General features: G+C 42.2%; 1 protein-coding gene across 2 annotated transcripts in view; it reads left to right on the top strand.

Moving 5' to 3' along the window:
- PPM1H (protein phosphatase, Mg2+/Mn2+ dependent 1H) overlaps positions 1–12,621 on the top strand; it is a 138,099-nt gene that overhangs the window by 87,702 nt on the left and 37,776 nt on the right. The gene's annotated exons all lie outside the window — the stretch shown is intronic.

Below are 12,621 nucleotides of genomic sequence, written 5' to 3'. Positions count from 1 at the left end.
CCTACTGCCAGAGTGCACAGTGCATTATTGTATTTTTAAGAGCCCAGTCGTGCAGCCAAGCTCTTATTCTTGTTAGTGGAAAAATATGTGCATTTTTGCTGTCTCATGCCTTGCGTGGTCAACTTTGTACTTTGTACAGATACAAATGAGGGCAGCGATAAATATTATGAGGAAACTACTAAACAAAATATTTATATACTCTTGAGGAGAAGAGTGGGTTTTGTTTTTTTCCCCAAACAGGGGACTTTGTGCTTTCTGCTTTTGGAAGCACATGCCAAAACCCTCCGTTCTTCGGTGGAGTCTTAGTTTCTTTCAGTTCACCTACTCATTTGTGCCTCTTCTCAGTCCTCATTCTCCTACCTTCTCCACTCCCACACTGGAAGAAAAAAACAACTGCAAATAAATCAAGCTACATTTCCAACAGACTTGTCTATGAGAGGAGATTTCATGTTGCAGGGGTGAGAAATGAACATTTTGAGTTTACGCAAAACTCATTTGTACCGCTTCTGCCCAGAAGAGGGTTTGGTCTTTTAATTCCAGGCGATTTCAAAACAGCAGAAGCTTATAAAGGTGGGTTTTGAACAGCTTCTGCTGTCACAGGACCAAGGTACATACAACAAACTGTTACTATCACAATGAGACTAAGGAAACGCCAAGTGTGAGACCTGAATAATAATGTGCTATGTGGTGCCAGCTATACCTCAGACTTATGTCTGTGGTATTCAGTTTAACCACTAAAGCTTCTCAAATCTAATCATTTCATGCCACGTACCCTGGCACTGTTGTATAGCAGCTGTCCTTTTGTAGCTGATGTGTAATTACATCATGAAAAGACTTTAATTACCATATTACTAAATTACCAGCCAGCAATCCTTTCAGGTTCAGCCCTAGCTCACTTCTGTAGGGACTATTAGGCTTCTCCAAGCTGAACACTTTTGGTTGGTGTAAAAGGGAGAAAAATTGTGCTAATTGTACGTTTTGTTATGAACTATTGTTGAGCTTGATGTTATGGCATCACTAATGTCAATGATATAATTAAACTTCTGCTAACGACGCAATCACAGTTCTGTAATAATTATATGTTAACTGCACATGATACCAGAACCCTACTAAAAATGAGGTGATGTCTTCAGAGCCTGATAAAAACAACTTGGAGGGAGCCACTTTCATTCTCTAATGGCTTGCTGATCATTCTTGAACTCTGCCATAAATATACCTACTTGTACAGTCAAAATTCATGTCTGAATATTGGCCAAAGCTTTTTAATGCCTCCCTTTCTCTTTCCCCCTCTCAATGGTTAACACTGTCCATGCATGATTGTTTAGGTAGGGACTGACAGTGCTGTAGTCAGCTATCCGATCTATAGTGCCTTTTTAGTGAGCACTGGTACTTTGCTTACCAATTTGATAGATATGCTGTGGACTCTCTGAATAGCTATTTTTTTATTTTTTATTTTTAATAATGAGTAGTAAATCTCTACTCATCCTTTTAAGTAGTATTGTTCAGTTTTATATTGCTAAAGTGACTTTTACTTCTAAACTGCCATAACACGCCTTGTTAATCTCGGTTCTTTTTAGTTTTATGTTCTTTATTACTATGTTTTTTTATGGCTAGTGATGAAGCAGTAGTAAAACAAGGACTTAAAATGTTTTTACTGATTACTGCCCATTACTGTATAGCCTCACGCAACATAACATTTGCCCAATATCACTCCAATGACTCTAATGCGATATGATCATATTAACTATCTTTGGCACAAGCGTTCTTCTGGCTTTCATGTTGTCTGGCTAAGAAGCTGCTCAGAGACTGCAGGCACTGCCATTTTATGCTGTGTTTGGAGCCACTTAGGTAGGCAGTGCTTTTATCATTGTATAAGATGCAGAACATCACAAGTTGATCTGACTTTTCCATAGGGCCTGAAACACTCGCTAAATCTGCAAATGAGTTCTTGGGTTTTTTTGATATATTGGCATAAGATGGCATCAAAGCAAAGAGCCTGATGTTTCGGAGGCTTCATAGACTTGCAGGGTCACTGGATTTTTTGCTTTGCTTCATCAGCTTGTTGTTGTTGTGTTTTTTTTTTTTTCTTTCTTTCTTTCTTTCTTTTTTTCTTCTTTTTATATTTTTTTTGCTTCCTTGCTTTTTGCTCCCCTGTGCTCATCTTTTCAGGGTATATTCAACATATATTCTCATGTCCAGAACATATTTCCTCCTCCTTTTTGCAATTGTAGAACTAATGCTAAGGCATTTGGGATAGCTAAATGATATGAGCTCACTGAATAGATGGTTTTCCATGTGGCTGCAGGTTAAACAACTTCATTGTAGCTTCAGTTGCCCAGATGTGTATTTAACACTGACTTCTCACAGTGCACTATAATAGTAAATCAAAAGTGGAATTCTACCGTGTTTACTGTTTCCATTCTTTCCAGATTTACTGCTTGTGTTGAATCTCACTACATTTATAGTTCTTCTGTGTCATGATGTTTGTTAGCTGTTTCTTTCATAAGTAGTTCTCGTTGAAGGGAGTAAAATTTGGGGAATCATGGTTTTATGAAGTTAACGAGTGAAGCATGGAAGCAGCAATATATTTGTTGGCTGACACTGTAGCTTAACTAGAATTTTTGAGAAATCAGAACTGAAGATTCTGACCCATTTTTGTGGCTCATGTTATTTGACCTCTTCCTCAAGGCAGTTCAGCAGGGTGATTTTTGCCAGAAGCTCTAACATTATTTAAGGGTGGAAGCCAAGCAGTGTTCGAGTCTATTATTATTGTAGAGTTGATTTGCTTTTGTCTTTGTGTTACAGTATCCTTTAAGAAACTTTAATTTTCAGATTTTTTCAGATTTTTCTTAACTAGCCATTTTCTAATCTAAATTGTGTATCTTTTTCTTTAAAGTCTTTTATCTCCTTACATCTGTGTCTGCATAAACAATGATTGTGTTTCGTCTTTAGAGGTCTCTGGAGGAAAGGAAAGACTAACTCAGTTACTGCACTTCTTCAATCTGCAGTATTTGGAGCAGCATTCTTATTCCTGTCTCCCCCTAAAAGTGAGACAAGAGGAACTGCAAATCTGAGCCATGCACAGAGTCCATCCTTTTGCCATGATGACACTTCCTCCACCTTTGAAAATTCTTATTGCTCCAAATCCTCAAGTGGTGCCTCCTCTGAGGCGAGAGCAACACCTACAGACCATGCTTTGGCCAAGCTGCATGCACTTCCTCTTTTTAGATGATAATTAATTCTTTGGCGGAATCACTCAAAAATAGTGAGTGCTTAGTCTTCCCAGGGCAACAGACAACCTCTGCTTGGTCTGCTCAGGAGGCTGTGAAGTGGAGAGGGACTGGATTCAAAACAAAGCGAGTCTCTCCCACGCACATTCTCCTTCACTGACTGCAGTTTGGTAGGTGGAGAAGTCTGATTCTGCTGCTGAGCAGAAAATGCTGGAAAAGAGCGTGACATCTTAGTCAGACCCAGAAGATAGGGCCAAGTAGCATCTCACTGTTTCCCCAGCTTCTCTTCCTTTCTGCAGGGCCTGCAAGTCAGGCTTCCAAACACTTCTGCTTCCCTTCTGCCACTTGGCCTCCTTCCAAGGAGAAGTAAGAGCACAGGATTCACAGGAATAGCGGTGACCTCGGATCATCTTGCAGAATTTTGTGTCGGGTGAAGCTTTTGGAGGCACTTCAGGAAACACTTTATCAAAGGTGTGGAGAAAAAGTGTTGGATCAGAAATAAGTTGTTGCACTCAAAGTGCAGTGACGGGAGAGAGCGTTTTCTAACGACGCGGTGGATGATGAGTTCCAAAGCACTGGCACATCCTCTCCAGCACTGACTTGGCAGAAATGATTAATTTGGCAGTCAGTGTTCATAGGCTTTTGAAGACCAAAAAAAAAAAAAAATCCTTCTTCTTCTCCAAACTCTTGTTTTTTCTGGGAGAGAGTATGCCTTAGCAATGTCTATGGCAACCTAGCAGGTGTTGAAGCCATTGTAAACAGTTACTATGTGTGGTACATTCAGCCAGGTCTTAGACCCAAACCACACAGATACCTTCTATGCATGAAGTCTTTATATTTCAGATTATGAGGAAGAACAGAAATTTTTGCTATTCAAATTCTCTCAGTAAGCTGCAAAGCCACAGTTCGTTGGTATTAGTTTCCAGGAGCAATGGATTCTCTAAATTGCCATCCTCCTTGTTTTTTTTCAGCCTTTTGAAAAACAAAACAAATACTAACTAACCAAACCAGACAAAAGCAAACAAACAAACATACAAAGCAGTTGCTTGCTACCACTGCAAGTAAAAATTCCCCTGTTGCTGACTTTTATTGGTGCATATAAGCACTAATCAAGGACAAAATTCACTGTAATAACATCCTCACATGTATTTCGTGCGTGTAGCCTGTAGAGCTTATAATCTCTGAGGTAAGATGAGCAAAGGGTGCTGAGGCATAATTTTAACCATGCTGATGCATAAAGAGCCTGTGATTTTGAGTCCAGGCAGCCTGTGATGTAAGAAGTACAGTGGAATCCATATGTCCCAGCGCACGGAGCTGAGCTCAGAAATGCCTTTATAATCTGTGCCTTTTTAGTTGACCAGAGAGAGACCAGTGGGTTATTCATTGCAGTGTTACAGGGCCTGCACCAAGGCATGCCAAGCAGGCTGGGCACCTTGCATCTGTAGTTCCCATCCAAACATCAGGAGGAGAGCCAGGGGGAGCACTGGAGGCTTGCTCGGTCTCCTGGGGTCAGAGATGTGTTGGAAGGTTCTGCTGCTAAGTTAAGAAAGTAGAAAAGCTGAAATCAAAGTAGATGTAATGCTTTAGGGGCTAAAATCATTCCGGCATCCTCAATGATAAATTGCTGAACAGCAGGCAAAAAAAGCCTGCACTTTTTCCATCTTCTGTGGTCAGCTGTATCCCAGCCATATTACTGGCAAAGCAAGCACTGGCTTGCACAGCGATGCCTTCATCCCTAAGCCCAGGTTTAGTTGCCATAGTAACTCGTCCTGGAGATGAATGTGATATCCTGGACAGCAGAGAAACAGGCTTTGATTCCACAGATACCGGTCCCGAGGCTCAGAGCTGGTCACAGAGATGTGACTGCGCTGCTTTGCTCATCTCCCTGGCACGACCCGAGTCACGGGTGGCACGTTCAGCCAGTGCAGAAATGTGGTGGTGTTATCGTCACTGCGACCCTGAGCTTGGTGGTGTTCAGATTAAGAACACACTGAAATCATCACAAGCAAAATGAATCCCATGAGGGCAGCAAATCTCCAATGTTAGCGTGCTGGAACCATCGGCAGGCAGTTCTTGCGGGCTAGCAGTGTCCTCTCGCTGCAGACTGGCTTGTAATGGCCTCCTGGCTGCTGGAAGGATCAGTGTGTTCAGGTGTAAAGCAGCAGGAAAGTGCAGGCAATTCATTACAGAATGTTGTAGTGCAGTTAGTTGTCTTTTGGGGTCATGCTACTGGTATCTGAGTAGCAAATAGCACAAGGTAAATGTGCATAGGTAGACACACAAAGGCACCACTGATGCATGTTTCAATAGTAAAAGTTACTTTCCCGATGAAACAACAAAAAAGGAAAAGAAATCACATATAGATAGCAAACACCATCACATTACTGATGGGAGGAGTACTAAAAAAAAAAGTGTAATTAGCCCTTAAAATGAAACCCTGTTAATAAAGCTGACTGCTAATAATTAGCCAACTGCTAATAATAACAACTCCACACTTAGACTGGCTCAGAGAAGCAGTCCACGTGAGGACCTGAAGTAGAGCAGGGAATTTAAGGGACAGTCTCCTGGGAACCAAGCTACACCCCACCAAAGAATCTCTGAGCTCCAGGGGCCGATAATTACTGGGCAGTATGTCTTCTCCAGGCTGTCTGCTGTGTGGACAACCTGCAAGCTCAGTATTATATTTCATTTTAAACCAGAGAGTGAGCAGTGATGCAGAAACAACTGAAGAAGTTTAGTAACAGTGCTGGTGGAAGCCAAATGCCTCTCGCTATTGGATGCAATATGTGGGGCAGAGGGAGGCTGCTGGGTGTAGGAAATCCCTTTAACTGCTTACTAAGTTAGCTGAATACACAAGAGGGAATGGGAGAGCTCTAAAAATTCAGATTTTTATTGCTCTCAGTTGCAGTAAGGAAGATGCTGACTGGCTCGGCTGCTGGTAGAAATGAGGAGTAAACACTTCCATGGAAAGCTATGAATATTATCCTGCTTTGAGAAATAGCTTCTACCTGCCCAGTCATGATCCTTTATTAAAAATAATACAATTGCTTAGTACAACCAGACCACCAAAATAGTGGCTATAGAGTGTATCAGCACCCTCATTTTTCCCAGAGGCCACAGGAATCACCAAATAAGCATTAGAAATGTAAATACAATGAGTCAGGTAACTGGAAACAACATAAAACCCTACAGACGTGCTACAGGAGCAGCTCACTCGCTGGTACGGTGCCTCTGAAAGATGACTCCTGAGGTTTCTTACAGAAACTGAGTTTTATAACTTATTCCCATGTTTCTTGGAAAAGCAAGAGGAGATAGATGCCTGTAGCACCCCAGGGTGGTGCAGCACGGCTGGCTCAGTTCTGGTGCAAGGAAATGAGGAGGGGCCCTTGGATGCAACACCCATGGAAGCCCAGCACTGTCATCCTCACAGAGCACCACGGCTGTACTGGACACCAATGCTCCTGAGGTGGCCACCCCAGCTGCTCAGAGGGCTCGTGGCCCTGCAAGGCCCTCCCAAAAGCCTAGGACTGTTCTTCATGGTTCCTTCAGGGAATGGCAAAGTACACTGGTGTAGGAAATTATTTTAACCCTGTCCCTGTGCAGCCCTAAGTTCTTGCTCCTTGTGTTGGCTTGTGAAGAAAGCAGGGTGGCAGGACTGTGTGGCAGTAGATGGAAAATAAGGACGGGCAATTTTAGTAGTTGTGCCCCCTCCATGTTTTGTTGCTTCTTTGTTTTTTTTTTTCTTGGTAGAGATGTGAAGTAGGAGCGAGGCATATATAAAACGTACCTTGGGGATCACAGGTGGGAGGCAGCTGCATGTTTTGCCATTTGTGTTGCTGAGGGTTGCTGCTTTCACCTCTGAGTTTTATGGTGATGGGTATGTCATCACTGGGACCTGTTTTAATGCCAGCTAAACATTGTATAATGGCTTGTGTCACTATCCCCAGCCTGACTTAATGCACAAAATTAAGGAAATCATTTAAAGGCTTTGCACTGTAGTTCCATGATTACGGCCAATGCAATGAAGTATTTGTTCACCTGGTTTCGAAGTAAACACGGGGAAATGATCCTGCATGGGAGTAAGGAGAGTGATACGGTTAGCAGTAAGTGAAACCAGGGTGCCAGGGCTGAAGGTCTTAAAACTCAGCAGTAATCATAAAGGCTGTTCGTAACGGTGAAGTTCCAGTACTTAATTTATAGAGGAGGTAAGCATTATGCTGAATCTTTTTATCATCACTCCTCTTTCATTTTGTAGCAATTAAGAAAACATAAATAAACAGAAGCAGTCTGAAGCTCACCCGGCAGTAGCATTGTGCTTCCTCGGCTTCTTTAAATGCATGCATTTAGTTACTGTAGTAAACAAGCACCCACCTAGACCAATTCCACAGCTCTAGGATTTATATTTTTTTTCCCTCAGCTATTTTGTGACACACCTAATTAAAATCTACTGCTTGGTTTCGTCTTTGAATGTAATAAAACCCTGCCTTATTCTTTCTGTCAGTTTAATCCCTCTTTCTTTTCCATTGACACATTTCTAATACCTCTCCAGACAGGCCAGACACTTCTGCTTCGTCTGCACCGAATCCACAATGCTTAACACCTTTTGACAAAACAGATACATCCTCCCTGTGGCTTGGAATTGATATACACTGTCAGAAAGGGTTTTCCAAATGGTCTCTCTTTGTCACCTTTACCAGATTTTTATCCTCGGTTGTAGGAATGTGCAGTTTAATGTTGCGTTTCAAATCATTTTTGGCTGGAAAAGTGTGTAATGGAATCAGGGCATCCCCTGAATACTCCTAACAGTAGGAGATGCCTCTTTGTTTTGAGCACCAGAATCCCAATGGGCCCATGACAGCAGTGAAATTACACTTTTGACCTTGTTCACTAAAGTGTTTCTTTCTCTGTATGATTAAGTGAGAGTAACCAACAATAGCTTCCTCTAAAATGTATGAGTTTCCCTCTGTTTGTTTCTCATAAGAAACACAGAAAGGATGCTGTGCAATTCTCAGCTGATTGTGTTCTTCACAAAAGAAAGGGAGAGAAAAAAAAAAAAAAGGAAAAAAACAACCAGCCCTGCTTGCTAGAAGGAGGGGTGGCTGTTTTATCCATATTAAAAATGCAGAAGTAATTGATGTATTGATATTTTCCCTAGGCTAGCGTGTTGTTGCTCTATCTTGAGTGTGAAAGCTGCACTACAGCACACTGGCAGATTTTTACTCTTTGCTTGTTTTCACTCACCACCTATTTTCAAAGGGGATTATACATTAAGGCACCACTGCTTGTTTTAAAGTATCAAATCTGAATATAGAAAATAAGTAAATACTTAAGATGCTAAGATGCTCAGAATATTATTTACTTGTGCACCATGGACTATGTAGTTATATTGATCTAAAAGATAAATGTAGCATTTTATGCAGATTTTTTGCATGCAGCCTCTTAAGCTCATAATGTTTCCTTTCACATGTGTGAGACTTGGTGGATGTAACCTGCTGCAGACTTTGCCGTGACTGTCAGCCCCATCTCACACACTGAAGCCCAGGCACATTGTTTGCTCCATGTCTAGTTGTTAAGGGCAGGCATTTTCCAAAGCAGAAAATCCTCAAAGTAAATTGGCCAGGAAAGAGATGCAAAATCAGATTGTTTCTTTGGCTGATTTTTTCCCCAATGTTTTCTTGTTTCCTGTGAATATTTACCAGTTCCAAACTGGTGAATGTACTTTCTTTTTTTGTGTGGTGCACATGTCCATGAAATGCCAGGGCAAGTGCAGTCCTGCAGTCTGTGTGGGGTGCCTTTTGCTGGGTGTTAAGTAGCTAAATTCAAGAGTGGAGGGAATTTGGTGAAATCCCTAGTTTTCAGAAATGATCAAAAACTGCTTGACATGAGCCGTGAGGACATGGAGGCCATTAGGAACAGTTTCCCTTTGCTCGCCCTGAGATGATGCTACATGGAGAAGGCACCAGAGCCCCAGAGCATGGAGGGCAGTGCACCCAGGGCTGCAGATCTGCGACTCCTGGCCTCCTCTGCTGCCAAAAAAAAACACTTTTATGCCTTTTTTTTTATTACTTCTTCATTGCTGATATAAATTAATGATTGGTATGGCGCTGAAGTAACCTTGTCATCAAAGAATATTTTGTTAGTGTTGACATACTTGTTCCCTACAAACATGAATCACCCGGCTTCCTTTGGCAGGCTTGCCCTGTGGCCGTGCTATAATGTGCTTCACCAGGGTGGTTGAAATTAAAATGTCACCATTAAACATGGCAGAATCAGATGCTCCCTGAGCACTGCATCTCTTCAAGTTTTCTGCCTTCCTATGTAGCTATTTTTGACAGTTTAATAGGGCAGCTTTATTCTGGTATAAAATAATACGCTCGTACTTCCACGATGCACAGGGAGCTAAATGCTTGCAGAGCACTATTTCATGACACGCATGCATCTCTCATGCATGGCAGTAGCAGCAATGGCCACGTAACACGATGTTGCTTGTTGGTCCATTAGGAAGCATAAAGTCAAAACTAATTGTTCTGCAGAGCCACGCAGAGTGGGTGTTCAAAAGCAGCTCTTGGGCTGCTCTCGACACCAGGCTTCCTCCGTGGTGCTGCTGTGGGGCTCTGGAGGCTGCTCCATGGGAAAAGCCTTCAGACTGCACTTGGCAGCCTCACTGCTCCAGCTCCGTCATTGCCAGGTCACTGGAAGGGCATTTCGGTCTCCGAGCCCAATTAGGGGCTGATTCGGCACCTCTTAAATCACAGGGAAAAATCCCACCGAGTGCGGCAGCTCCCGGGCCAGGCTTTCACACCCGGCCTCTGCGGTGAGGCTGCCAACAAATATGTCCGTTTTTGTCATGTAGACGGTCAGAAATATCCCTCGCTGTCAGGAAACTACTAAGCAGCTGGTGTGGAAAGTTAACGAGACTGCTAACAGGATAACGAGCCCAGCAGAGCTGAATTCAGAGCAGCGACCTGGATGTGTGCGTCTGCCTCCCTCCCCTTGCTAATAGCTGGGGCTGTTTAACTCCTCAGACCAAATCATTTGACTCTTATGAGCAGCTGTAACTTTTGAGTTGAATAAAATCTAACTGCTGAAAGCATTAATGAAAAACATAAAACTGAGTCTCTATTTAATCACGTATCAACGGCATTGCTTTATTTCCCCCTGCAAAGGTTTTCGGTGCCGGGTTGTACTTTTTTGTCCCAGGTGGCTGCAATTTCTAGTGAAAATAAGTTGAGCCATGAAAGGTTGACCCACTCGCCTCTGAATTGCTTTTTATATGATGTTGGTCCCTCAGGGCCCAATTCTACCCATAGAAGTGAGAATGATAGCCATCAGCATATATAGGAAGTATGTCAGTGTGCACAAAGGAAAAGCTGAACCCCGGACTTCAGTGGTCTTTAAAATATGGATTTCCTGTGAAATGGTGATTAAAGGGGAAGCAAAGGATAATTAAAAAATTAGCTTGACACACTAGCAGTTAGGTCAGTGTGTGTTTCTGTTCTAGCTCTTTCAGACAAGCACAGGATCAAGAGATTCCTTATGACTCTCTTAAACTAGTATGTAAAATTGGGTTCGTGTCTGATCAGCTCCTTTGATCAGCTCAACCCAGGCTATTGCGAGAGTGCTTACTCTGTACTAAACCCACAGTCCCTCCAAGTTGAGCTTACTCAAGTGAGTCAAATTACCTATGAAACATGCCCCTGTCATTGGGTAAATGAGCCTGGTTCACATCTGAATACCTTAAGGACAGCAAAAATAAAAGCAAAGATATTGCAGAAAAGGTGGTGGTGGTCTTTACTGAGTTTTAAAGGACTGTCTCAGAAATCCAAGTGTGCTGTTAAAGTAGGAAAAAATTTCAGCAAACCTTCAAACTGACGTTTTTGTAAGCCTGTAATGCATTCGGATTCCATAAAGAGGGATTTCCATCAAAAATTCTGCACAAATTTCTCTAAATAAATTAAAGAATTACAACCACCATGTCTGCCTTGTTTCAAGCACGCAACGTTGTTCTTAATTGTAGCAGTGGAGGGCCAGTGGGAGCCTGCAATGTCTGTAGGTTTATGCTCTTGCCACCTCTAATTTGCAAAATGATCATCTGCAAGGGAGTGCTGCAAGTCCAGGAGCAGTAAATTTGTTACCTGTCAAAGCAGAGCTGTTTTCCTCTCAGCACTGGAGCCTTTTCCCACCTCTGCCAGTGCTGCTCAGTCCTGTACCTGTCTGTTCTTTGCCATATGAATCTCAAGAAGCGTGAGCAGTGCCTTTCCTCTGTGGTAATGCTCCAACCATTTTCATACTAGCAGTATTAGGTGATCATTCAGAGTCTGTGTTAGTCCAATATTATATCCATGGCACTTGGAAAATTATGCAGTGCTGCTGATTTTGCAAAGCTGGTTTGTATCAGGGCTTGTTTTCTCAAGATGCTTATGTTTTGACTTTAAAGATTTAAAGCTTTCAGTGTTTGTGTGCCTACCATATTCCTTGCAATTCATTGCAATGCCATCAGAATACCTGGCATGAAGCAATACCATCAAATTGATCAAATTATCAGGAGAAGTAAGCTAGCATGTAAATAACATCAACAGAACTAAAAGAGCACACAAAAGGAGATAATAGAGAACATGCAGAAACTGGAATCCGAGTGCCAGTTACTTGCTTAATCCACAGCAAATTCTGTGCGAATTCAAGAGGCACGCTGCTGTTACCCAAACACTGAATTAATCAACTGATGGTAGGGAAACAGCTCCAAATCAGGTATTAAAATCTTTGGGATGATAGAGGGCTCATCCAGCTGTTCAAAGCACCAAGCATTACTATACTTACAGAACTGTGCAAATAATAGATAAAGCAATACAATTTTGTGAGTCAATACCTGACCAATAAATGCAGGAGGAACGCTGCATAAATTTTGCCTCCTCTTAACTGTCTTTCAGCTAGTGGAATTACACCAGGGAAGGACCAGGCCATGTTTTCCTTGCAACAAAGCAGAGTAAAAGGCAAGAGACAGGTGTTTGAGAGCATTTGCTCTCTGCCATTTGCAGAAGTACATGTGAAATCTCCCCACTGATCTATAGTCATTCCATTACCTGTCTGCTTTTGGCAGGTAGCTAGTTAAATTTGTGTTAAACTGGATTTGCTTTTCCATTTCCATTTGCTGTTGGAGAAGAAATGTTCTGACATGACATATGACCAATCAATAATTGGAAAGTGCTCGCATGAGTCATTTGAAGCCAGTGCTTCAGACAGTGTCAGCCCCAGCTGGGATTAAAACCTGCAAAGAGTTGTTCTGCAATCAGTGATTCTGCAGCATCTCCTCTGGGTGTCTGCATTTCACTAATAAGGATACCCAGTAGACATCAACTAAAATAACTCTTGCCTTTGTTGCTTGGATGTTTTT

The sequence above is a fragment of the Anas platyrhynchos genome, chromosome 1 (genome assembly GCF_047663525.1).
Source record: "Anas platyrhynchos isolate ZD024472 breed Pekin duck chromosome 1, IASCAAS_PekinDuck_T2T, whole genome shotgun sequence".
Classification (NCBI taxonomy): domain Eukaryota; kingdom Metazoa; phylum Chordata; class Aves; order Anseriformes; family Anatidae; genus Anas; species Anas platyrhynchos.
This window is presented reverse-complemented; position numbering and strand designations above follow the sequence as displayed.